The sequence below is a fragment of the Poromitra crassiceps genome (assembly GCF_964638095.1).
Source record: "Poromitra crassiceps genome assembly, chromosome: 19".
NCBI lineage: Eukaryota > Metazoa > Chordata > Actinopteri > Beryciformes > Melamphaidae > Poromitra > Poromitra crassiceps.
In genome coordinates this window covers 24,388,513-24,414,942 of record NC_139646.1, presented here as the reverse complement: position 1 = coordinate 24,414,942, position 26,430 = coordinate 24,388,513, and the positions used below count along the sequence as shown (strand labels likewise).

The following is a 26,430-nucleotide window of genomic DNA, read 5'->3' as shown; positions in this document are numbered from 1 at the left end:
GGTGTAGTGTACACAACCATGTCAGTCATGGTGTGGGATTATGGAGTTATGCGATTGTACAGTACCGGTACTTAGAAGTCTAAAAAAACACATTTTTCATGTTCAGTATTGAGATTTTGACTGTATTTCTCCAAAATGGCACAGTGAAAATGGCTAATTTCATGAGAGTGTATACCCAGGGGTGTAGTGTACACAACCATGTCAGTCATGGTGTGGGATTATGGAGTTATGCGATTGTACAGTACCGGTACTTAGAAGTCTAAAAAAACACATTTTTCAAGTTCAGTATTAAGATTTTGACTGTATTTCTCCAAAATGGCACAGTGAAAATGGCTAATTTCATGAGAGTGTATACCCAGGGGTGTAGTGTACACAACCATGTGAGTCATGGTGTGGGATTATGGAGTTATGCGATTGTACAGTACCGGTACTTAGAAGTCTAAAAAACACATTTTTCAAGTTCAGTATTAAGATTTTGACTGTATTTCTCCAAAATGGCACAGTGAAAATGGCTAATTGCATGAGAGTGTATACCCAGGGGTGTAGTGTACACAACCATGTGAGTCATGGTGTGGGATTATGGAGTTATGCGATTGTACAGTACCGGTACTTAGAAGTCTAAAAAAACACATTTTTCAAGTTCAGTATTAAGATTTTGGCTGTATTTCTCCAAAATGGCACAGTGAAAATGGCTAATTGCATGAGAGTGTATACCCAGGGGTGTAGTGTACACAACCATGTCAGTCATGGTGTGGGATTATGGAGTTATGCGATTGTACAGTACCGGTACTTAGAAGTCTAAAAAAACACATTTTTCAAGTTCAGTATTGAGATTTTGACTGTATTTCTCCAAAATGGCACAGTGAAAATGGCTAATTGCATGAGAGTGTATACCCAGGGGTGTAGTGTACACAACCATGTGAGTCATGGTGTGGGATTATGGAGTTATGCGATTGTACAGTACTTAGAAGTCTAAAAAAACACATTTTTCAAGTTCAGTATTAAGATTTTGACTGTATTTCTCCAAAATGGCACAGTGAAAATGGCTAATTGCATGAGAGTGTATACCCAGGGGTGTAGTGTACACAACCATGTCAGTCATGGTGTGGGATTATGGAGTTATGCGATTGTACAGTACCGGTACTTAGAAGTCTAAAAAAACACATTTTTCAAGTTCAGTATTGAGATTTTGACTGTATTTCTCCAAAATGGCACAGTGAAAATGGCTAATTGCATGAGAGTGTATACCCAGGGGTGTAGTGTACACAACCATGTGAGTCATGGTGTGGGATTATGGAGTTATGCGATTGTACAGTACCGGTACTTAGAAGTCTAAAAAAACATATTTTTCAAGTTCAGTATTGAGATTTTGACTATTTCTCCAAAATGGCACAGTGAAAATGGCTAATTTCATGAGAGTGTATACCCAGGGGTGTAGTGTACACAACCATGTGAGTCATGGTGTGGGATTATGGAGTTATGCGATTGTACAGTACCGGTACTTAGAAGTCTAAAAAACACATTTTTCAAGTTCAGTATTAAGATTTTGACTGTATTTCTCCAAAATGGCACAGTGAAAATGGCTAATTGCATGAGAGTGTATACCCAGGGGTGTAGTGTACACAACCATGTCAGTCATGGTGTGGGATTATGGAGTTATGCGATTGTACAGTACCGGTACTTAGAAGTCTAAAAAAACACATTTTTCAAGTTCAGTATTGAGATTTTGACTGTATTTCTCCAAAATGGCACAGTGAAAATGGCTAATTGCATGAGAGTGTATACCCAGGGGTGTAGTGTACACAACCATGTGAGTCATGGTGTGGGATTATGGAGTTATGCGATTGTACAGTACTTAGAAGTCTAAAAAAACACATTTTTCAAGTTCAGTATTAAGATTTTGACTGTATTTCTCCAAAATGGCACAGTGAAAATGGCTAATTGCATGAGAGTGTATACCCAGGGGTGTAGTGTACACAACCATGTCAGTCATGGTGTGGGATTATGGAGTTATGCGATTGTACAGTACCGGTACTTAGAAGTCTAAAAAAACACATTTTTCAAGTTCAGTATTGAGATTTTGACTGTATTTCTCCAAAATGGCACAGTGAAAATGGCTAATTGCATGAGAGTGTATACCCAGGGGTGTAGTGTACACAACCATGTGAGTCATGGTGTGGGATTATGGAGTTATGCGATTGTACAGTACCGGTACTTAGAAGTCTAAAAAAACATATTTTTCAAGTTCAGTATTAAGATTTTGACTGTATTTCTCCAAAATGGCACAGTGAAAATGGCTAATTGCATGAGAGTGTATACCCAGGGGTGTAGTGTACACAACCATGTCAGTCATGGTGTGGGATTATGGAGTTATGCGATTGTACAGTACCGGTACTTAGAAGTCTAAAAAAACACATTTTTCATGTTCAGTATTGAGATTTTGACTGTATTTCTCCAAAATGGCACAGTGAAAATGGCTAATTTCATGAGAGTGTATACCCAGGGGTGTAGTGTACACAACCATGTCAGTCATGGTGTGGGATTATGGAGTTATGCGATTGTACAGTACCGGTACTTAGAAGTCTAAAAAAACACATTTTTCAAGTTCAGTATTAAGATTTTGACTGTATTTCTCCAAAATGGCACAGTGAAAATGGCTAATTTCATGAGAGTGTATACCCAGGGGTGTAGTGTACACAACCATGTGAGTCATGGTGTGGGATTATGGAGTTATGCGATTGTACAGTACCGGTACTTAGAAGTCTAAAAAAACACATTTTTCAAGTTCAGTATTGAGATTTTGACTATTTCTCCAAAATGGCACAGTGAAAATGGCTAATTTCATGAGAGTGTATACCCAGGGGTGTAGTGTACACAACCATGTGAGTCATGGTGTGGGATTATGGAGTTATGCGATTGTACAGTACTTAGAAGTCTAAAAAAACACATTTTTCAAGTTCAGTATTAAGATTTTGACTGTATTTCTCCAAAATGGCACAGTGAAAATGGCTAATTGCATGAGAGTGTATACCCAGGGGTGTAGTGTACACAACCATGTCAGTCATGGTGTGGGATTATGGAGTTATGCGATTGTACAGTACCGGTACTTAGAAGTCTAAAAAAACACATTTTTCAAGTTCAGTATTGAGATTTTGACTGTATTTCTCCAAAATGGCACAGTGAAAATGGCTAATTGCATGAGAGTGTATACCCAGGGGTGTAGTGTACACAACCATGTGAGTCATGGTGTGGGATTATGGAGTTATGCGATTGTACAGTACCGGTACTTAGAAGTCTAAAAAAACACATTTTTCAAGTTCAGTATTAAGATTTTGACTGTATTTCTCCAAAATGGCACAGTGAAAATGGCTAATTGCATGAGAGTGTATACCCAGGGGTGTAGTGTACACAACCATGTCAGTCATGGTGTGGGATTATGGAGTTATGCGATTGTACAGTACCGGTACTTAGAAGTCTAAAAAAACACATTTTTCATGTTCAGTATTGAGATTTTGACTGTATTTCTCCAAAATGGCACAGTGAAAATGGCTAATTTCATGAGAGTGTATACCCAGGGGTGTAGTGTACACAACCATGTGAGTCATGGTGTGGGATTATGGAGTTATGCGATTGTACAGTACCGGTACTTAGAAGTCTAAAAAAACACATTTTTCAAGTTCAGTATTAAGATTTTGACTGTATTTCTCCAAAATGGCACAGTGAAAATGACTAATTTCATGAGAGTGCATACCTAGGGGTGTAGTGTACACAACTATGTCAGTCATGGTGTGGGATTATGGAGTTATAAGATTGTACAGTAGCCTACTTAGAAAGTCGGAACAAACACCAAATCTGTGTGGTCTAGACTGGAGTCGAATCGTGCTTTTATTTTGAAAAACCAGTCCCGGAAATGCCGGTTTTTCACCATCTTGTTGAGAGCATCAACATGATAGTACCAAGCGAAACTCCTGCTACGATCGTTCAATAAGGTAGGACTTTTGTGACATATTCAACAGTCATTCAATACACTGTTTGTTGTAATGTCGATCTAAGGATCGCTGAATTGTGACACTCGACTTTTTAGCCCGCTCCGAACACCCGTGAAGCAGCAGTACCGTTACGGCACGAATAGACACGCATCAAAAACCAAGTGTCGGCTGGCTTGACTGTGGTTTCGCGAACGTCGGCTCAGTTGACCGCAGTCTCACCACTATACTAGAAGTTGGCACAAAATGTAGCAATGCCTGTTCCCTGTCCCGGCTACTGTTAATAAGTCTGTGCTACATTAGTATGTGCCAGCTCTCTGATGCGGTTTCGCACGTTGATATCTTACCAAATGAGTCTGTGTGGTGTAATTTATCTCTTTGGCTCTCTCTCTCCGTGAAAGAGTTTGGCAACTCCTGCCCTTAGCTAACTCATTACAGTAAGTGGACTCTTGACAGTTAATTCCTAAATAGTATGTTGTGTAATAGACTGTCAAGTGGAAATGTATATGTCAGCGTTCTAGTCCTGCATATTGCAAGTTAATAAATAATATAATAATAATACATACGTTTTATATAGCGCTTTTCTGGGGAACTCAAAGACACTTTACAATACATAGAAACAGTACATAATACAGTAAACAAACTAAAGAACAAATACAAATACAAAACAAATACACAAATCAATAGATTGCAGAGATGGAATGGTGGTTAGAGGTAGAAGTCAGATATTGTAGGCTGTTTTGAAGAGGTGGGATTTGAATTGGGTTTTGAATACTATCAATGGTTTTGAAGGAGGTGAGTGAGTCGGAGTTTCTGTCAAGTTGGAACATTTTCTTTTCTCCTCCATGCCAATTCTTCTGCAGATCTTGTGACGGGGGATTTTTTGTGAAATGACGAAGCAAATTCAAAGTAAAATAGCAGGCTGTCACACACACACACACACACACACACACACACACACACACACACACACACACACACACACACACACACACACACACACACACACACACGTCACACACACAGACAACATGAGAGAACATGGAACATGGAAGACATTTACTAACAAGTGACTCTTTGTGAGTCAAAGCCAACTCTTGTGTGAGATAACTGATCACGTGTGAGATGGTACAAACAGTATTACTGTAACTCTCTGGCCCTATTTCAGCAAGCTCTTTAAGACCACAATCTCATAGCATCATAATAATGAGCAATTATGAAAAATCACTTTAATGTTCCTTAAGCTACATACGGTATATTGTGTCTGATACTTATTGTTTCATAGTGTCCTTTTCATTACTTTGTGGTATTTTATATCGCCTTGGGAGTTTCTGTTATAACCACTGTCCTCAAAAATATGGACAAAGCTATCCCATTGATTTTGGGCTCCCGTTTGGACTTGATTCGTTGGCCGTGGCCATCTTGATTTTTCGTCAGCAGAGTGGGAGGGAATGGGTTGAGTCTAGTCTGGGCACCTTTCACCCCGCTTTTTGTCATGGGGCGTAAACCACGGAACCAGAATGAACGAAGGAAGTGCGCCAAAAAACGTCTTTGTTGCCGTTAGCTTGACGTCTCTTTCCTCGATTAATTGTCTGATTCAAAGCTTCTGTATTGGCTTAAAAGATGTGAGATGGTGAATCCGCAATGTTTCTAAAAGAACTTCTTCAAAAACTTCGTTCGGTACGTCCATCTTTTGTTTTGTTGTTTGCCGTTCTGATACTTGTGTCAAATTGTCAAGTTAACATAAAAGTTGACGAGCTAGAAACGCTGCCCTTCCTGTCTAGGGCGGGCTCTAGGCCGGAACCAGGTAGGGTGACAAAATCAATTGTGAACGGAAGCCAGGCTCTTTCTCGCCGAGAAGAGCCTGGTGACGCGAGGTTAGGTTGAGTCCTTGCACAACTCATGTGAGATGGGGGTTTCCCAGAGCCGCAGCTCCGCCTGCTATTGGTCTGTGATCGGCAAGCTGCGCGATCAGTGGACAGGCACCCTGTCAATCACACCCTTTTTTTATTGTCTATTTCACTCCAAACGGGCGAGTTATATAAAAAATTACTGCCATACAGTTGTTGTGAAAAGGTGAAATTAGCTACATTATATAGACCAAAACCGTGTTACGGACCAGGCTGTAAAGATGCTTAATTACTGTTACAAAGTCGGGCATGTTAACAGGAACGACGGGACTTCTGAGCCCTGCCTTAAGTGGCCATTCAAGGAATTACAGCTTAAACAAAGACTTCTTCCTGGGAAAGGGGCAGAGCTTCCCCACTGGTTACAACCCATAGGGATTGACAGTTTTGCTGTGATATTTGCATACTATACTATCCTCTAATTTGTAGGATGTGTATGTAGGTGTTTCTTCATTTACAAGATGTTAAATATTTTAGCTGAAACTAGGGCTGGGTCGGTTTGAAAATTTTAAAACCGGTTCGATATTGCCGTCTAAACCGGATCGAACCGGTATACCGATTTTTTTTGTAATTATTATTATTATTTTTTATTATTTTTTTAAGCAGGGCTCCCGAGTGTGGCCTATAACTGTCTGTAGTGCAACTTCAGTCCACCTGATAGTGATAATACACCTCTAAGCTGGTATTGTCAACCAGCAATGATACTGAATAAAAAGAAGCAGGACACCTGTGTAACAAACACACCCTGTATTTATTTCTCATAACTATTCAGCTCAACTTTTCTTCTAAACATCAAAATAATAAATGAAATAAGACTTCTGCCTATAGTGCAACTTGAGAAAAGGCTAATAAAAACACAAGCAGTGCAATCAGAATGGATTGGCTTACAGCTGAACTGCCTTATAAACTTCAAAACTCACAAATTCACACAATATAGGGCCTAGGCATGGGTCGGTTTGAACATTTTGAAACCGGTTCGATATTCCCCCCAAAAAACGTATCAAAGCGGCTGCAGTTGGTGGCGATAATGCACCTCTAAGCTGGTATGCTGCCAACCAGCACGAACACTGAATACAAATAAGCAGAACCTTTTAACTGTAACAACACACTGTTTTTATTTCTCATAACTATTCAGCTCAACTTTTCTTCAAACATCAACATAATAAACAAAATAAGACTTTTGCCTACTAGTGCAACTTGAGAAGAGGCTAATACGAACAATAGTGCAATCAGAATGGACTGGCATTTTTTTTTTTTGGTTTTTTCGGTTCGCACGTGATCAAACCGGTTTGGGCTCGTATACCGAACCGAACCGGTAAAACCGGAAATCGACCCATGCCTAGCTGAAACCGAAACAGTCAGTCTCTATGGATGGTATTCTGTTACCACCACACGGCCATCTTGGTAGGCCATCTTGGTAGGAAAATAACAGGTGATTGTAATCAATTAACAGGTGATTACATTCAAGTGACACAAACAGCCAATGAGCTGTGTGAACTGTAGCGCCATATTGGTAGGAAAATGCTTGTGACATCATGGGAATACTATGAATACTCCCTTTATTGGTAGGGCCTATATAAAGCAGTTCAATTAGGTATGGTAAGAATACAGTATGATTGCTTTCTTTGAGATCACAATACTAGGGATGGGGCCGATCCAATATCGGTATCAGGTGCCGATTTGGCACTAATTCACGGATCGGATCGGAATTGAAAGAAAAAAGAAATCCCTGCAATTCCAGCGCGGGCCGCTGGCCGTAATTTGCCCATGTATAATAGTATCCTTCTTTGCCTTGTATATTTTCTTAATTTTGTCTGCTTTTTGCAAGGTATATTTAAAAAAAAAATCTTTAATTGGCCAAATCTTTGCCTATACTGTATATTCAAGAAAAATATTGGTATCGGCATAATATCGGTATCGGCAGATATCTAAATTCAGGTATCGGAATCGGATCGGAAGTGAAAAAAGTGGATCGGTGCATCCCTACACAATACCATTCGGTTCAATGGGATGATTCAATTTGATTATTTAACATGATTTTGCATACATGAACACAACTACACAATAATATGATATTGAGAAAAATCCTTATTGTTATCATGATATTGATTTCACCATATTGCCCAACCTTACATCAAAGCAAGTTCCTGTATGGTCAGATCTATGGTCTGCATACATTACAGCAAGAAGAAGCAGAGAATGGGCAATTAGAGCATGGTGCTTGCATTCCTTCCACCCAGGAAGAGGAAGTGCATTCTGTAAGCATAGGAAGCAGTATTTATGCCATTCCTCCTAGCTCTGACCCACACAGCACCTGCCTCTGCACGCTGGAGCTGGCATGTCTGTTGCACCACCAGTGCACCTGCTGCCACTGAGCTAAAGGCCTGTGTCAAAGAGAGAGAGAGAGTCGAGACCCAGAGCGAATCAGAACAGAGAGAGCCGAGACCCAGAGCGAATCAGAACAGAGAGAGCCGAGACCCAGAGCGAATCAGAACAGAGAGAGCCGAGACCCAGAGCGAATCAGAACAGAGAGAGCCGAGACCCAGAGCGAATCAGAACGTTCACGGCCACATGGATGGAAACACCAGTCGAGCCAAAGGGTCGTGCTTCGCCGTAAACAGCTAAAAAAAGAGACGCTTGTGGATTTTAAAGCAGCACACACAGGGTTCATCTTTGGAAGCCCATCAGGCTCCTCAATTCTCACAGAGCAGTTTGTTTTTCCAACTGGATTCAAACAGCTGCATTTCTGATGGGCATCTCCACCTCCACTGGTTCTCAAAGTAGGTTCTAGTGATCTCCAGGGGATCACCCTGCCCCTAACCCTTCCACAGGTGTATACCCCCAATTGACTCAATGATGTAAATTAGCCTATGGGAAGCTTCTAAAGTCATGACATCATTCCAAGCTGTTTAAAGTCGACTTAGTAGTGTATTGTAAACTTGACCCACTGGAATTGTGATCATGAATTATAAGTGAAATAATCTGTCTATAAACACTTGTTGGAAGGGTTAATCTGTGTGGAGTTTTAATGACTGTCTTCAACCTAAGTGTATGTAAACTTCTGACTTCAACTGTAATTTGATATGAAGAATGTAGAGAGCCCACCACACCACAGCCCAGGGCTTCTCTCACAGAGTGACAATCAGCCTTCCTTCCTGGCTTTCCTTTCAGGATCTGTATCTTCTGTCAGCTGCTCCAACACGCCCAGAGAGTGTTGTGCTCCTCTCCTCTCCTCTCCTCTCCTCTCCTCTCCTCTCCTCTCCTCTCCTCTCCTCTCCTCTCCTGTCCTCCTCTCCCCTCTCCTCTCCACTGCTCTCCTCTCCCCTCCCCTCCTCTCTCCTCTCCTCTCCTCCCCTCTCTCCTCTCCTCTCCTCTCCTCTCCTCTCCTCTCCTCTCCTCTCCTCTCCTCTCCTCTCTCCCCTCTCTCCTCTCCTCTCCACTGCTCTCCTCTACTCTCCTCTGTTCTCTCCTCTGCTGTCAGGAGCACTGAAGCAGCCGGCTGGGGCTAGGCAGCAGGGATTCATTCCTACACAGCCATGCCAACCCTCATTCCACACTGCCTGACGCATCATCTCAGAGGATTTGATGGTACGCGCAGGAACCTCTTTGAGAGCCAGACTCTCATAAACCTTAATAGGATTTTTATGGGATGCTTTAGTTTTTCTACAGAAGCACGTAATTGGTTTGTGATGAACTTTCACCTTCGTTCTTGGTTGTTGTCGTGACTCGTGACGTCTAAAAAAGCTCTTTTTCGTCTGTGTTTCTCAAGTGTTCTTCCAGGAGGGGACAAGATGTCATTTGTTCTGTGTGTCAGAGAAGCGGTGTCTTTCTCAGCTCCAACAGCCAGGCTTGGTCAGGTCCGGTGACAGCCAGGCTGGGTCAGGTGACAGCCAGGCTGGGTCAGGTGACAGGGATTGCTCTGCCAAAACGGTTAGCTGTTTTGGGTGGCACAATGTTGCACTATGCATGCGCAGACATGTTGTAGTGATGACAACTGAAAAACATGGCTATGTATCTGAGCAGCAATCTTACACTTTCTGTTTGGTGTGTGTGTGTGTGGTATGTATGAATCAGATATTTAGCTCACATCTTGACTTGATGGTGACAATTTGCGAGGGAATCTCTTGGCCTTTGCTGTGGAATTTGCAATAGTAGCTTCTTGCGGTGCAGGTTTGGGCATGTAGGCTCTTGGAAAATAGTGCAGCGTTTTAAGCTGTCTCTGGAATGGTTGGGATGATGCAAGCCAAGAACCTATCACAAGATCTCTTGGTAGAGAACTTGAATAACTGTTTTTTTCTAGTGGCTTTCATCCGAGATGACTGAGTTGCTTGAGGCGTGAAAAGTAGGTGATATTTTCAGCCAAAGAAGAATTTGACACGTAGAGAACCAAACCTTTGTTGTGTGTGTCGTCATCATCATCATCATCGTCATCATCATCAGATGGTGTTGTGGTTGGAAGTAGAGAGGGGGGGGGCAGTTTCCTTGACACTTTTGGTTGCTCCACTCTGACTGATGAAGATGCAGACATCATGCTCACAGTTCCTATTCTGCACGCATATCGTCAGACTGATCAAACATGTCGTCCACCTTGTGAAATCTCTGATGCCATTTCAAAGCTGCCATAAAAGATGCATAGATGGATCGGTATGGATTCACAACACACTCAGGCTGGATTCTCTGTTGAATTTATGTATATTACCATTACCAATGTACAATTAACATACAATTGACACACAATTGTAGGCAGACAGAAAACATGAATAGCCTGGAGACTGGAGAGCTCTACTAAGCAGAGTGTTGCTGATATCCTTTTGACTTCACACTGAGCACCATCAACATGCTGATGCTTTTGTGTTGTGTGTATCTGTCCTCTGCAGGATCTACAGGAGAAGATGTCTATAGAACTTGTGTTGTGTGTATCTGTCCTCTGCAGGATCTACAGGAGAAGATGTCTATAGAACTTGTGTTGTGTGTATCTGTCCTCTGCAGGATCTACAGGAGAAGATGTCTATAGAACTTGTGTTGTGTGTATCTGTCCTCTGCAGGATCTACAGGAGAAGATGTCTATAGAACTTGGCAGACGGTCATGAGAGGAGGTGATGAGGCAATCATCTGACGGCCACTTCCTTATTTGGCCTCCAAGAGTTTCAGAATAACGTCCGACAACAGATCAACAACGGCGACAGCAGGGATTTCTGCTGTGGAAACACACAGTAAGATGATAAGACTCTCACAGACACAGATCACTGTGTACTGTAGCTGGGTTAGGCTTAACAGATCACTCTGTCCTCAATAATTCATATTATATATATATTTTTAATTGGATCCTGTTATCACCATTGTCCATGGTAGCATGCTACTAGCTGCTAGTTAGTGGGCCTAAGCCTACACAACATGGCATCAGTTTGCAAGAGCAAGCGTGCAGTAAGGCGTGTCTGACTCTCAGCGCCTACGAATTCGCAAACATTTGGAAATTAGAAATCAGAACTGGGTGACTAATTTTTTCCAAAGCGTTTGGCACGAAACAATCATTATTTTGCCTCTATAGTAATTAACCCCATGCATATTGATAGCTTTTGAGTGCAATACAATTGGACCAAATGATAAATTAATCCCTTTCTCATTACTTATAGTAGATACAAGTACATGAGGGGCCTGTGTATTGATTAGGATGATCCATTACTGTCTGTCTTCATCCACTTTAAACCCTGGGGCTGCTGCCTTCTGAAGCTGTAAGGAAAGGAAACTGAGCCATGATACCTCCGGGCCATGGTACAGCCCTACAGATCAGCCAGTCCACCCCCACTCCTCTGGGCCATGGTACAGCCCTACAGATCAGCCAGTCCACCCCCACTCCTCTGGGCCATGGTACAGCCCTACAGATCAGCCAGTCCACCCCCACTCCTCTGGGCCATGGTACAGCCTTACAGATCAGCCAGTCCACCCCCACTCCTCTGGGCCATGGTACAGCCCTACAGATCAGCCAGTCCACCCCCACTCCTCTGGGCCATGGTACAGCCCTACAGATCAGCCAGTCCACCCCCACTCCTCTGGGCCATGGTACAGCCCTACAGATCAGCCAGTCCACCCCCACTCCTCTGGGCCATGGTACAGCCCTACAGATCAGCCAGTCCACCCCCACTCCTCTGGGCCATGGTACAGCCCTACAGATCAGCCAGTCCACCCCCACTCCTCTGGGCCATGGTACAGCCCTACAGATCAGCCAGTCCACCCCATTCTATCCATTCTGCAAAGTTAGAATTTAGCTGATAGCCCAGCCCAGGCAGACACGATCGGCGATTTAACCACCGCAGTAAACGCACATCTGATCAGACGTCTTGTGTTCTGCTCTAGAACCCCCAAACCTGTAGTTTAGAGCCGCAGCACCGTCTTTTGGTGAGTCAGCCCATGAAATATATGGGCGGTTTTACCCCACTAGCGCGCCAGCAGTTTAACATTTTGTGGGCGTTCCCAGACATGCGGACTGTCCATGACGAGACGTGGCCTCAACCTATGGATCAAATGCAAAACTAGGGAAATGGCTTAACTTGGCACTTATAAAAAAAAAATCACAAATGTGTTATGCTGACTATTTGAACAGCTCGGTCTGCAGCAACAGCAGGCATTATTGCTGTGTGGACGGTGGAGGCGTACAGTGTGATTTCTCAACTATTCTCCTGGCTCAGATGTGAGAAGGCATGTCTAAAATACACAAGTTTGAATGCTTTGGCAAATATGTCTCAAACTGTGTTTTACACAAAGAGATGAAGCGTTCTCTTCGTCTCCCTGGCAGAAACACATGTACCACCACAAACTACACTAATAGTTTGTGGTCATAAAGATGAGTGGTGTATTGTTGTATTTAATCAATACAAGCGTCTGCTCTAGTGCTGCCTCTGCCTTCTCTCAGTTGAGTGTGCTTAGCCTAAACGCAGCAGATCAAATGAGAGCTGTATATATTCACCTTATTCTTTGCCCACACATGGACGCTTCCGCATTACGTCATTTCGTAATAGTATTTCCATTTTAGACTTGCCAAAAACCCCGCAGGCAAGATGGCCGCCCACACTCCCCTCCTAAACTGGCAGAATTACTCCCCCATAAACTAACATATCTTGGCCAATAAGTATGTAACATACAAAATAAAACAACCCGTAATATCTTAATTTTTTTTTTTAAATACTTTATTTCTTGTTTTTCAGATTATAACAAATATGCACATAGTACACATCATGAAAAATAAGTAGAAAACCCCCCCTCCCCACCCCAAGGCTCCAAGAGAAAACAAAACAAAAATAGAAAAAACAAAAACAGAAACAAAAACAAAAAGTTAGACAGGGACATCACATTTCAGTTCAGATACATGTCATTAATAATACAAGGCTGTGTATATGAACGTCTGTATATACTGTGATTGCGTCCAGTTGGACAGTACCTTCAGTGAAAAGAAAACTCTTCGACAAAGTCTATGAACGGACTCCAGGTCAGAGTGAAGCTCTCGCGGGCTCTGCTTACTTTATATCTGAGCTTTTCTAGAGGCAAAAAAGAGAGGACCTCCTTCAACCACTGTGGAAATGACGGCGCTTTCTTTGACTTCCAGTTAAAAAGAATAAGTCTACGAGCTAACAATGAAGCAAAGGCTAAGGCATTCGCCTGCAAAGTTGTAACATTGCAGTTTGGAGGTGGTATACCAAAAATGGCTGTGTGGAAATCAGGAGCTATGGTTTGTCCACACATGTGTGAGAATACACTAAATATTTGTTCCCAGTAGCTGTTGAGAGTGCGACATGTCCAAAACATGTGTCCCAAGGACGCCGGACTGTGGCTACATCGTGGGCATCCAGGGTCAGCTGCGGGATAAATTCTGGCCAGTCTCTCTCCTGAATAGTGGAGCCGGTGGAGCACCTTAAATTGAATCAGACCGTGTCGTATGCACAGTGAAGAGGTGTGAATACGGGTCAGGCTGTACTGCCAGGCATCCTCAGAAAGCTCTTCACCTAGATCTTTCTCCCATGCCGCCTTTGTTTTGTCCCAAGATATCTGCTTTTGCCCCTGTATCATTGTGTAGACAATAGAAACACGCTTCTTCTTATAAGGGTCAGACTCCAGAATATAATCTAGCTGATTCCTGGGTGGCAGATGTGGAAATGAAGGGAACACTTTTCTAGCACAACTACGAATTTGAAGGTACTTAAAGAACTGAGACCTGTGTATCTCATGGTCTGTAGTAAATGTCTCAAACTGTGCAAATATGCCATCTGGGAACAGATCGCTGAAAAACACTAATCCATTTCTATGCCACTGTTGGAATGAGTTATCTAACACAGATGGTGGAAAAAATTGATTGTTTGCTACCGGGAAAAATCTGCTTGCCTGCCCTAGTCTAAAATGCCTCCTAAACTGCAGCCATATCCTGAGTGAAGCCTTAACCACCGGGTTCGTTAATTGTGTGCTACATTTATATGGTAACGGAGAAGTTAGCATCGGTAAAGGGTTAGATAAGAGCTCCATATGGACCCAGTCTGGGCCCTCATTATGCTCATGTGTAAATACCCAATGTATAAGTTTTACAACATTAGCAGCCCAGTAATAGCTGATGAAGTTAGGTAAGCCTAGGCCCCCCTCTTGCTTAGAAACTTCCAGATACATTTTCTTCATCCTGGGGTTTGAGTTGTTCCAAATGAATGACGAGATTAGCCTATCTAGTTGCTTAAAGGTCGCCTTGGGTATGAATATGGGAATCATTTGAAAAAGATAGAGGAATTTAGGTAGGACAGTCATTTTTACTATATTAATGCGGCCTGTTAGAGAAATTGGCAGTGTTGACCATTTCGTTAAATCCTGCTTTGTTCGTTGTAATAAGATTTTAAAGTTATAGTTATGCAGCTCTCCCATCGTATGAGTGACCTTAATTCCTAGATATGTAAACGCATTGCGCTCCAGCTTGAACGGAAAATTAGAGTAGTCTTCGCCAGTTTGATTAATTGGGAAAAGCAGGCTCTTTGAGTAGTTCAGCTTATAGCCCGACAAGCGGCCAAAGTCATCCAGGGTAAGCAGTAGTTTTGGTATGGATTCTGTTGGATGGGATATGTATAATAGCAGGTCATCTGCATAAAGCGATACCTTATGGGATTTACCGTCTCGGGTGATTCCCCTGATGTCGTTGTCTGCTCTAAGCGCTATGGCGAGGGGTTCAATTGCTAAATCGAACAGATAAGGAGAGATACTGCAACCCTGTCTGCAACCCCTGTGGAGCGGAAAGTAATCTGAAATAGTGTCATTTGTCCGTACCGCTGCTGTCGGCGAACAGTATAGTATCCTGATCCATGTAAGAAATGATGAACCAAAGCCAAATCGTTTTAAGACCGCGAACAGGTATTGCCATTCGACGCGGTCGAATGCTTTTTCAGCATCCAAAGAAATCACAATCTCTGTCTGTTCTGTAGTATGGGGTGAATACAGTATATTCATCAGGCGGCGCATATTATAAAATGACTGTCTCCCAGGTATGAAACCAGTTTGGTCTGGATTAATAATCGTTGGAACTACAGATTCAATACGGGTGGCCAAAATTTTTGTAAGGATTTTGTAGTCACAGTTTAGGAGGCTTATAGGGCGATATGAGCCGCACAGCAGGGGGTCTTTATCCTTTTTTAGCAGTACTGATATAATTGCTTGTGTCATAGTCTGAGGTAGTTTCTGTTGGTTGAAGATTTCCTGATATACCGAAGTGAGTATTGGTGCCAGTTTAGCAGCGAATTCTTTGTATATTTCTATTGAAAAACCGTCCGGGCCCGGCGCTTTGCTGCTCTGCATAGACTTAATTGCTTGTATAACTTCATCTACTGATATCTCTTCGTCTATCTGCGATTGGTCCTCCGAGGTAATTTCTGGTATGGCTAGACCGTCTAGGAAAGTGCGGATGCTTGATAAGTCATTGGGTGGTTCTGACCTATAAAGAGCAGAGTAGAACTGTTTGAACTGGTCATTGATAGCTTCAGGGTCGGTGGTTTTTGCCCCTGACACAGTACACATTTCCGGAATAGTGTTGGAGGCTGCGGTCTGTCTAATCTGATGGGCTAGGAGCTTTCCAGCCTTCTCTCCATGTTCATAAAATGTCTGTTTCGATTTAAAAAATAGTCGTTCTGTTTGCTTAATGGAGAGATTGTCAAATTCTGTTTTTTTTAGTAGTTTTTCCTTATAAAGCTCCGGTGTCGGGGAGTTAGCATATAAACGGTCTATTTCTGCTATATCTTGGGACAGTTCTGTCAGGCGTTGTTTACGTTTCTTTCTTTCAAATGCCGTATACGAAATTATCTGGCCTCTAAGGTAGGCTTTAAGAGCCTCCCATACAGTAGTTATCGGCATGCCCGGAGTGCAGTTGAGTTCTATGAAGGTATCTATCTGTTGGGAGAGAAATTTCCTGAAGGATACCCTGGACAGCAACAGAGGGTCAAACCGCCAGGTCCGCCTGGGTCTAGAGCAGTCTTGGAAGCCTATATCCACCTGTACAGGGCTATGGTCGGAGATGACTATACTATTATATTGGCTTCCCTTAACCATGGGCCGGATCCTACCATCCAAAAGAAAAAAATCAATCCTAGAATAAGAATGATGGACAGGGGAAAAAAAAGAATATTGTTTAGTAGTTGGGTTATCCCTTCTCCAGGGGTCAAAGAGGGCATAGGATTCTATGAATGAGTGTATAACAGCTCCTGCCCTTGAAATCTTACTATTAGGTCTTGGGTTTGATCTGTCTAAATATGGGTGTAATACACAATTAAAGTCCCCCCCTAGTATCAGTTGGTAATCATTAAGGTCTGGTAGAGCTGCTATGAAATTAGAAAAAAAAAGTGGATCGTCCCAATTTGGCCCGTATGTTAGCTAATGCCACCCGCGTGCCATACAAATTGCCTGTTACTATCACATATCTCCCTCTGGGGTCAGAAGTGGTTGACAGTGGGATGAGTGGTATACCTTTTTTAATCAAAATGGCCGTTCCCCTTGTCCTGCTCTCATTCCTCGAGCAGAATATCTGCCCAATCCAAGCCTTCTTTAATTTTGTGTGTTCATCTGACCGGAGGTGAGTTTCCTGTAAAAACATGATCTCAGAGCCCAGAGCTTTTAAATGTGCAAAAACCCTACTACGCTTCACTGGGTTGTGAATTCCCTTTATATTCCAGCTCAGAAAGCGAAGGTAACCTGTATTTTGAGTATCAGACATTTTTAAACGAATGAGTATAGAAATAAAAAGAAACTCCCCGTCTACTAACTACAAAACAAACAAAAAAGAGCCTTGAAAACCCCTGCTGCTGATCTACCGATTTCCTGGAGATCGCACCCCTCACTTCTAGTCTGGTATCGCAAATAACCATAATAAGAACCTCTAACAACAAGCCCTGACCAGGGCAAACATTAGCCATATCAAATATATTGAACTTGACTTTAAAATATTATAATATTATATAACGAGAGATAAGTAAAAAAAATAAAAAAAATAAAAAAAATAAATTCACATGTATGCCTGCACATACATACACCTGCCTGTACACACCCACACCAATACTCAAATGACAGCAGCCGTAACAGTGCCTCTTTATCTGCGTAATTCTCTAATGTTAGTGCTTCAATTTTTTTTTTTTTTTTTTTTTTTTTTTTTTTTAAATAAAATAAAATAATATATGTATTATATATATGCACATGTATCTATACTTATAGGATGAGAGTGAGCGTTGGGCTCCCAGGCTTTAAACATCCGTAATTAATGAAAAGTAAGGGAAAATGAAAAAAAAATGCAGATGGGAACAGATAAAAATAAAAAGGGGGGGCTGTATTACCTGTGGGCCTCAAGTTGTGCAAATGATACAGTCCAGCCTCACCCTGTGGCTTAGCACCGCTGTATTCGGCTTTAGTGCAAAAAAACAAATAACAATTATATCCATATATTCATACATCATACATTCATGCACGCACACATACACATACACACACCCACACCCACACATACACACACGTGCGCACACACACACACACACACACACACAGCGCAGGTCCATGCTATCAATAAAACGTACTAATTCAATAAATGTACAATGCAGGGCATACATGAACAGGGCAGCGTAGCGTTGTCTTCAGTCAATCATTCTGGTATCGTCATGCTGCTTTGTTTACATTACCTCTCGCTAGCTGTTAGCCCTTAGCAGCTAGTTAGCTGCTAACACCAGGCCGTGCCTGACATATTAGCGTTGCTGTGCATTGTCCTAGGGCTTTAAATTCTTCCTGATGTAGTCTATCGCTGCAGACGGGTCCTCGAACCGTTTGTCTTGGCCGGACGCTAAAGTGATGCGAAGCACTGCGGGGAACTGGATCCCAAACTTGATGCCATTGCAGCCATGGAGGAGTTTCTTGGCCTCGGAAAATGCTGCTCTCTTCTTCGCCACCGCTGCTGTGTAGTCTGGGAAGATGCTCACTCTCTTGCCGTGCATGGTCATCGGGGCTGAACGAGCGGCTTTGCGGAAAACATCCTCCCTCTCCTGGAAGTAATGAAACTTGACCACGATGATCCTGGGGGGTTCTCCTTCTTTGGGTGGGGGGCGTAAGCTGCGGTGGGCCCGGTCCAGGGTCGGGGCGAAGTCGAGGCCTAGAAGATCTTGTAGCATCTTGGCGATGGTAGCCGTCGGCCGCTGGCCTCCACCGGTCTCAAATCCCTCTCTCACCCCGATAATGCGAGCGTTGCATCGGCGCTGTCTCCCCTCCAGGTCGTCTATCTTCAGGAGCAGCGTAGCCACATCGGCCTTTAGCCCGCTAACGTCCCTTTCCACATCCACCGTCCGGCCTGAATAAGTGTTCAGGCCGTTCTCCAGGTCTGCTAGACGGGTGTCTTGCTTCGCCAAGTCCCCCCCTTATCGAGTCTATTTTTGCATTCAAATCAGACGTGCTTGAGTCTATCCGTGCTAGGATTTTCCCCTCGCTGTTTGCAATGGCGGCCATCACCCCAGATAAGTCCATGGGCTCATCCTCCGTACCACTGCCAGCTGGGCTGGAGGCCGTGGCGTCTGCGGTGCGGCCTCGGTGTTGTCTTCTCCCTTCTCTCGTCCCCGGCATTGTCGGTCGGATTAGAGGCACAAAACTCGGATTCCGGTGCTCTTTCGGCTCGTTATCGTATTCGTCAAATCAGATTTGTTGGGCTTTGGCGATAAAAGTCAAAATATTCAGAAAAAAGTTCGCCCGGTCAGGAGCTCAACAGAAACGCGTCCTCACATGTTACTGCTCACTAGCGCCCCCCGTAATATCTTAATTTGATGTAGAATGCAGAGGACATGTAACTGTTTGGTTAAACTTGCATTCCAGGAATATTGTGCTCTAAAGATGACGTTAGTGGCTCGAGACTGTTTCGTCCTGAATCCCACACGTTTTGCGCCAGCGTAACCTATGGGGGATTCGAAATAACGCATCCTAGATATAAAACGTTATGAATATAGCCACGTTATAAACAACAAACTAACGCTGGTGATCCGTATGGAAACGGTGTTACTCGAAATGGTTAAAAGTTATATCAATTTGGTCATTCAGTGGCATTTTACTGCCATATAACATAACTAACTAGCGGCTAATATTAGCCACAGTAGGCAACTAGCGCTGAACCGGAAGAACAAATACGTTTGCGTTGAACGCGGAAGAGAGAAAAAGTGGGCGTGGTGAATAAGGTGAATACTGTAGAAGAGTCCAAGTAAGGTCCTGGATTAAGAGTTCCAGGAAGTAAGGTCCTGGATTAAGCAGCACTGTCGAGTTGCAGCAAAATGGACAGTTTGTGATGTACTCTGAAAGTTGTTTTTTTAAAGAATCAAATTGTACATTATCCCCTTCCTGGCTGTTCATTGGCTAATGAGTCACGCATTTTGGACCTCCGCTGACGCCACCCTCTTACTAGATTGCTCTGGGTCAACTGCATGACCGAAAACGAAACATGATGTAACACCCTCACACCCCTTCCTGTGGGTTGTGTATGGTGTTGCAAGCCACAGACTATTTGTTGTGAGTGTATCTGATCTGTAGCCTGTTAGCTGTGTTGGCTACCAAACCCTGACTGCTAGCAGCACCGACCTCCTGTGCTACACACAAACACACCCAGCCCAGGACTCTCAGCCCAGGTGAACCAGAGGAACAGGGGGGGGAGGGGGAACCATGGTGACACTCTTCAGAGGAACAGGGGGGAGAGAGTGAACCATGGTGACACTCTTCAGAGGAACAGGGGGGAGAGGGTGAACCATGGTGACACTCTTCAGAGGAACATGGGGGAGAGAGTGAACCATGGTGACACTCTTCAGAGGAACAGGGGGGAGAGAGTGAACCATGGTGACACTCTTCAGAGGAACAGGGGGGAGAGGGTGAACCATGGTGACACTCTTCAGAGGAACAGGGGGGAGAGAGTGAACCATGGTGACACTCTTCAGAGGAACAGGGGGGAGAGAGTGAACCATGGTGACACTCTTCAGAGGAACAGGGGGGAGAGAGTGAACCATGGTGACACTCTTCAGAGGAACAGGAGGGAGAGGGTGAACCATGGTGACACTCTTCAGAGGAACAGGGGGGAGAGAGTGAACCATGGTGACACTCTTCAGAGGAACAGGAGGGAGAGGGTGAACCATGGTGACACTCTTCAGAGGAACAGGGGGGAGAGAGTGAACCATGGTGACACTCTTCAGAGGAACAGGGGGGAGAGGGTGAACCATGGTGACACTCTTCAGAGGAACAGGGGGGAGAGGGTGAACCATGGTGACACTCTTCAGAGGAACATGGGGGAGAGAGTGAACCATGGTGACACTCTTCAGAGGAACAGGGGGGAGAGAGTGAACCATGGTGACACTCTTCAGAGGAACAGGGGGGAGAGAGTGAACCATGGTGACACTCTTCAGAGGAACAGGAGGGAGAGGGTGAACCATGGTGACACTCTTCAGAGGAACAGGGGGGAGAGAGTGAACCATGGTGACACTCTTCAGAGGAACAGGGGGGAGAGAGTGAACCATGGTGACACTCTTCAGAGGAACAGGAGGGAGAGAGTGAACCATGGTGACACTCTTCAGAGGAACAGGGGGGAGAGAGTGAACCATGGTGACACTCTTCAGAGGAACAGGGGGGAGAGGGTGAACCATGGTGACACTCTTCAGAGGAACAGGGGGGGGAGAGTGAACCATGGTGACACTCTTCAGAGGAACAGGGGGGAGAGAGTGAACCATGGTGACAACTGACAAGCTCTTCAGAGGAGCACATGATGACATGAACACAAGGGGTGGAGGTAGCTCATTTACACACACACACACACACACACACACACACACACACACACACACCACACACACACACACACACACACACACACACACACACACACACACACACACACACACACACACACACACACACAGTCCCAGTGCTGCAACACTGATTCGTGGTGAGGCATGGAGCTAGCTGCTGAACCGGGCACTTATTGGACCCCAGAGAGGAAAAGGCATGCAGGGACACTTGTGGGGAAATGGCGGTTTTCCATGTCACATGATGAGATTATAGCGATGGATGATGTCACTCTGGACATGCCTCCTCCTCTCTGGACACGCCTCCTCCTCACTCTGGACACGCCTCCTCCTCGCTCTAACACTGCTTAACTCACTGGGAGATGTGAGTGGAATGAGGCCGTTGACTAACTGCCTTGAGATTTGGTTTCTGCCCCATGTTGTGCATTTGCTACTGAAGCCCAATTGGGACTAAACAAAATACTGTATGTAGCTGGCCTGAAAGCCCTTTGTCTTTTTAAAGTTATTATAATATTATAATGTTTTCAATACATGGGACAGTACACACAGACAGTTAATGATCAGGAATGTTCAGTGTTTGTTTATTAAGCAAACTTGCCCTTCTGCTATGAGGTTGCTTGCCAACTTGCTACTATCCAGACACGACTATACTGTGGTCAGCAGCAGTCTGTCTGCTCCTCCTAACAGTCAGTCCACATTGATATACTGTGGTCAGCAGCAGTCTGTCTGCTCCTAACAACAGTCAGTCCACATTGATATACTGTGGTCAGCAGCAGTCTGTCTGCTCCTCCTAACAACAACAGTCAGTCCACATTGATATACTGTGGTCAGCAGCAGTCTGTCTGCTCCTCCTAACAGTCAGTCCACATTGATATACTGTGGTCAGCAGCAGTCTGTCTGCTCCTCCTAACAGTCAGTCCACATTGATATACTGTGGTCAGCAGCAGTCTGTCTGCTCCTCCTAACAGTCAGTCCACATTGATATACTGTGGTCAGCAGCAGTCTGTCTGCTCCTCCTAACAACAACAGTCAGTCCACATTGATATACTGTGGTCAGCAGCAGTCTGTTCCTCCTAACAACAACAGTCAGTCCACATTGATATACTGTGGTCAGCAGCAGTCTGTCTGCTCCTAACAACAGCCAGTCCACATTGATATACTGTGGTCAGCAGCAGTCTGTCTGCTCCTCCTAACAGTCAGTCCACATTGATATACTGTGGTCAGCAGCAGTCTGTCTGCTCTTCCTAACAACAGTCAGTCCACATTGATATACTGTGGTCAGCAGCAGTCTGTCTGCTCCTAACAACAGTCAGTCCACATTGATATACTGTGGTCAGCAGCAGTCTGTCTGCCACTTGAGTACTTTGTCCATTAGCCAAAGTATTGGCTATTTCATTATCAGAGTGGGTCTGTGTGCAACAGACCCGCGGGAGCACATCAGAGCCTCCTCCCCCCTGATCCACTATTCTGCTAAACCACAGGCTAGATTGCCGGCAATAGCCGCTCTCCGGGCCCAAGAGGAGAACCAGGCTCCAGGCCCGGCCCGAGAGGAGAACCAGGCTCCAGGCCCGGCCCGAGAGGAGAACCAGGCTCCAGGCCCGGCCCGAGAGGAGAACCAGGCTCCAGGCCCGGGCTTGAAATGTTTACCGCACTCGATTGAAAGCACTATTGGAAAGTATAGTTTTGATCAATCACTTGTCTTGGCAAAAAGACACGCTGCTGTCGGGGGGGCGTCAAAATTAGTGACACAGACAATAAAGTAAAGTAAAGCCCTGACTTGGCCCTGTAGTAGAAACTACTAGCCTGTTTGGCCCTGTAGTAGAAACTACTAGCCTGTTTGGCCCTGTAGTGGAAACGACTAGCCTGTTTGGCCCTGTAGTGTAAACTACTAGCCTGTTTGGCCCTGTAGTAGAAACTACTAGCCTGTTTGGCCCTGAAACTACTAGCCTGTTTGGCCCTGTAGTGGAAACTACTAGCCTGTTTGGCCCTGTAGTAGAAACTACTAGCCTGTTTGGCCCTGTAGTAGAAACTACTAGCCTGTTTGGCCCTGTAGTAGAAACTACTAGCCTGTTTGGCCCTGTAGTAGAAACTACTAGCCTGTTTGGCCCTGTAGTGGAAACTACTAACCTGTTTGGCCCTGTAGTAGAAACTACTAGCCTGTTTGGCCCTGTAGTAGAAACTACTAGCCTGTTTGGCCCTGTAGTAGAAACTACTAGCCTGTTTGGCCCTGTAGTAGAAACTACTAGCCTGTTTGGCCCTGTAGTGGAAACTACTAGCCTGTTTGGCCCTGTAGTAGAAACTACTAGCCTGTTTGGCCCTGTAGTAGAAACTACTAGCCTGTTTGGCCCTGTAGTGGAAACTACTAGCCTGTTTGGCCCTGTAGTGGAAACTACTAGCCTGTTTGGCCCTGTAGTAGAAACTACTAGCCTGTTTGGCCCTGTAGTGGAAACTACTAGCCTGTTTGGCCCTGTAGTAGAAACTACTAGCCTGTTTGGCCCTGTAGTAGAAACTACTAGCCTGTTTGGCCCTGTAGCCTGTTTGGCCCTGTAGTAGAAACTACTAGCCTGTTTGGCCCTGTAGTGGAAACTACTAGCCTGTTTGGCCCTGTAGTGGAAACTACTAGCCTGGTTGGCCCTGTAGTGGAAACTACTAGCCTGTTTGGCCCTGTAGTAGAAACTACTAGCCTGTTTGGCCCTGTAGTAGAAACTACTAGCCTGTTTGGCCCTGTAGTAGAAACTACTAGCCTGTTTGGCCCTGTAGTGGAAACTACTAGGCTGTCTGGCCCTGTAGTAGAAACTACTAGCCTGTTTGGCCCTGTAGTGGAAACTACTAGGCTGTCTGGCCCTGTAGTAGAAACTACTAGCCTGTTTGGCCCTGTAGTAGAAACTACTAGGCTGTCTGGCCCTGTCTTGGCCCTGTAGTGTAAACTACTAGGCTGTCTGCCGCCCCTGTCTTGGCCCTGTAGTGGAAACCAGGCTATCGACTGAGCTGGTGTCAGATTTCCAGGCTGCTGCCATTCCTGCCGCTGACAGACACCCGCGGCCCTGCCATTGATTTCATAAAGCGAACCCCCCCGAGGCTTCAGGACGGCGAGCGACGACATAATGGACGCTCGGGCCGATGGTGTGACTGTGAAGCTATAGGTGTAACACACCGCATGTGAAGCTATAGGTGTAACACCGCATGTGAAGCTATAGGTGTAACACCGATGGTGTGACTGTGAAGCTATAGGTGTAACACCGCATGTGAAGCTATAGGTGTAACACCGATGGTGTGACTGTGAAGCTATAGGTGTAACACACCGCATGTGAAGCTATAGGTGTAACACCGATGGTGTGACTGTGAAGCTATAGGTGTAACACACCGCATGTGAAGCTATAGGTGTAACACCGCATGTGAAGCTATAGGTGTAACACCGCATGTGAAGCTATAGGTGTAACACACCGCATGTGAAGCTATAGGTGTAACACCGCATGTGAAGCTATAGGTGTAACACACCGCATGTGAAGCTATAGGTGTAACACCGCATGTGAAGCTATAGGTGTAACACCGATGGTGTGACTGTGAAGCTATAGGTGTAACACCAATGGTGTGACTGTGAAGCTATAGGTGTAACACCGATGGTGTGACTGTGAAGCTATAGGTGTAACACCGCATGTGAAGCTATAGGTGTAACACCGATGGTGTGACTGTGAAGCTATAGGTGTAACACCAATGGTGTGACTGTGAAGCTATAGGTGTAACACCGATGGTGTGACTGTGAAGCTATAGGTGTAACACCGCATGTGAAGCTATAGGTGTAACACAGCATGTGAAGCTATAGGTGTAACACCGCATGTGAAGCTATAGGTGTAACACCGCATGTGAAGCTATAGGTGTAACACAGCATGTGAAGCTATAGGTGTAACACAGCATGTGAAGCTATAGGTGTAACACCGCATGTGAAGCTATAGGTGTAACACCGCATGTGAAGCTATAGGTGTAACACAGCATGTGAAGCTATAGGTGTAACACCGCATGTGAAGCTATAGGTGTAACACCGCATGTGAAGCTATAGGTGTAACACCGCATGTGAAGCTATAGGTGTAACACCGCATGTGAAGCTATAGGTGTAACACCGCATGTGAAGCTATAGGTGTAACACCGCATGTGAAGCTATAGGTGTAACACCGCATGTGAAGCTATAGGTGTAACACCGCATGTGAAGCTATAGGTGTAACACCGCATGTGAAGCTATAGGTGTAACACCGCATGTGAAGCTATAGGTGTAACACTGACGGTGTGACTGTGAAGCTATAGGTGTAACACCGCATGTGAAGCTATAGGTGTAACACCGCATGTGAAGCTATAGGTGTAACACCGCATGTGAAGCTATAGGTGTAACACCGCATGTGAAGCTATAGGTGTAACACCGCAGGCAGCGCGCCTTCCATCCTAGTGGGAAATACTCAGAGTGATGCTGTGAAAGGTACTGAGCTCCGGGAATAGAATAGACCGGCTGCTTGTTGTTGTTGTTGTTATTGTTGTTGTTGTAGCCGTTGCCCTGCTGTTGCCTGCGATTGGTAAAGACTGGAAGAAGGAGATATGATGTTAGCTTGGTGACATTTTATTTTATTTATTTATTTTTTATTTGACCTTTATTTAACCAGGTTAGTCTCATTGAGATTGAAAATCTCTTTTTCAAGAGAGACCTTGAGCCGAGACACCGGTAATGAGAATATACAGTAACTGTCCTTTTAGATCAACTCTAGTGAAAAGACTGCGACTACTGCGGCTTACGTCATCTGTTTTGTGCAGAGTGTGTGTGTGTGTGTGTGTGTGTGTGTGTGTGTGTGTGTGTGTGTGTGTGTGTGTGTGTGTGTGTGTGTGTGTGTGTGTGTGTGTGTGTGTGTGTGTGTGTCACTGTCATGCATGTGTTGTTGTAACGTTAGTTCACCTAAGATGATGTTGTGCTTCGTGAGCTTCGTTGAGACGGCAGGACACAGAGCCCTCATATGAGTCAGCCTCCTCTGACGCGTGATTTCTAACCCCACATAGGATAAGCAATAACCACGCCCTGTGGCGCCGGGATTGGCCAGGAGCAACACTATATTGAGAGCGGACATTGAAATGAATTATGGTCACCTACCTTCCTTAGCAGCGTGATTTCTAACCCCACATAGGATAAGCAATAACCACGCCCTGTGGCGCCGGGATTGGCCAGGAGCAACACTATATTGAGAGCGG

At 44.6% G+C, this 26,430-nt stretch overlaps 1 protein-coding gene across 1 annotated transcript in view; it reads left to right on the top strand.

The window, feature by feature from the left end:
• The window catches only part of LOC310794148 (inactive rhomboid protein 2-like), an 81,674-nt gene that overhangs the window by 14,235 nt on the left and 41,009 nt on the right, over positions 1 to 26,430 (top strand). The window contains exon 2 of the mRNA XM_083656055.1: positions 10,939 to 11,106. The gene's annotated coding sequence lies outside the window, so the exon portion shown is untranslated. The remainder of the gene's footprint in view (positions 1 to 10,938; positions 11,107 to 26,430) is intronic.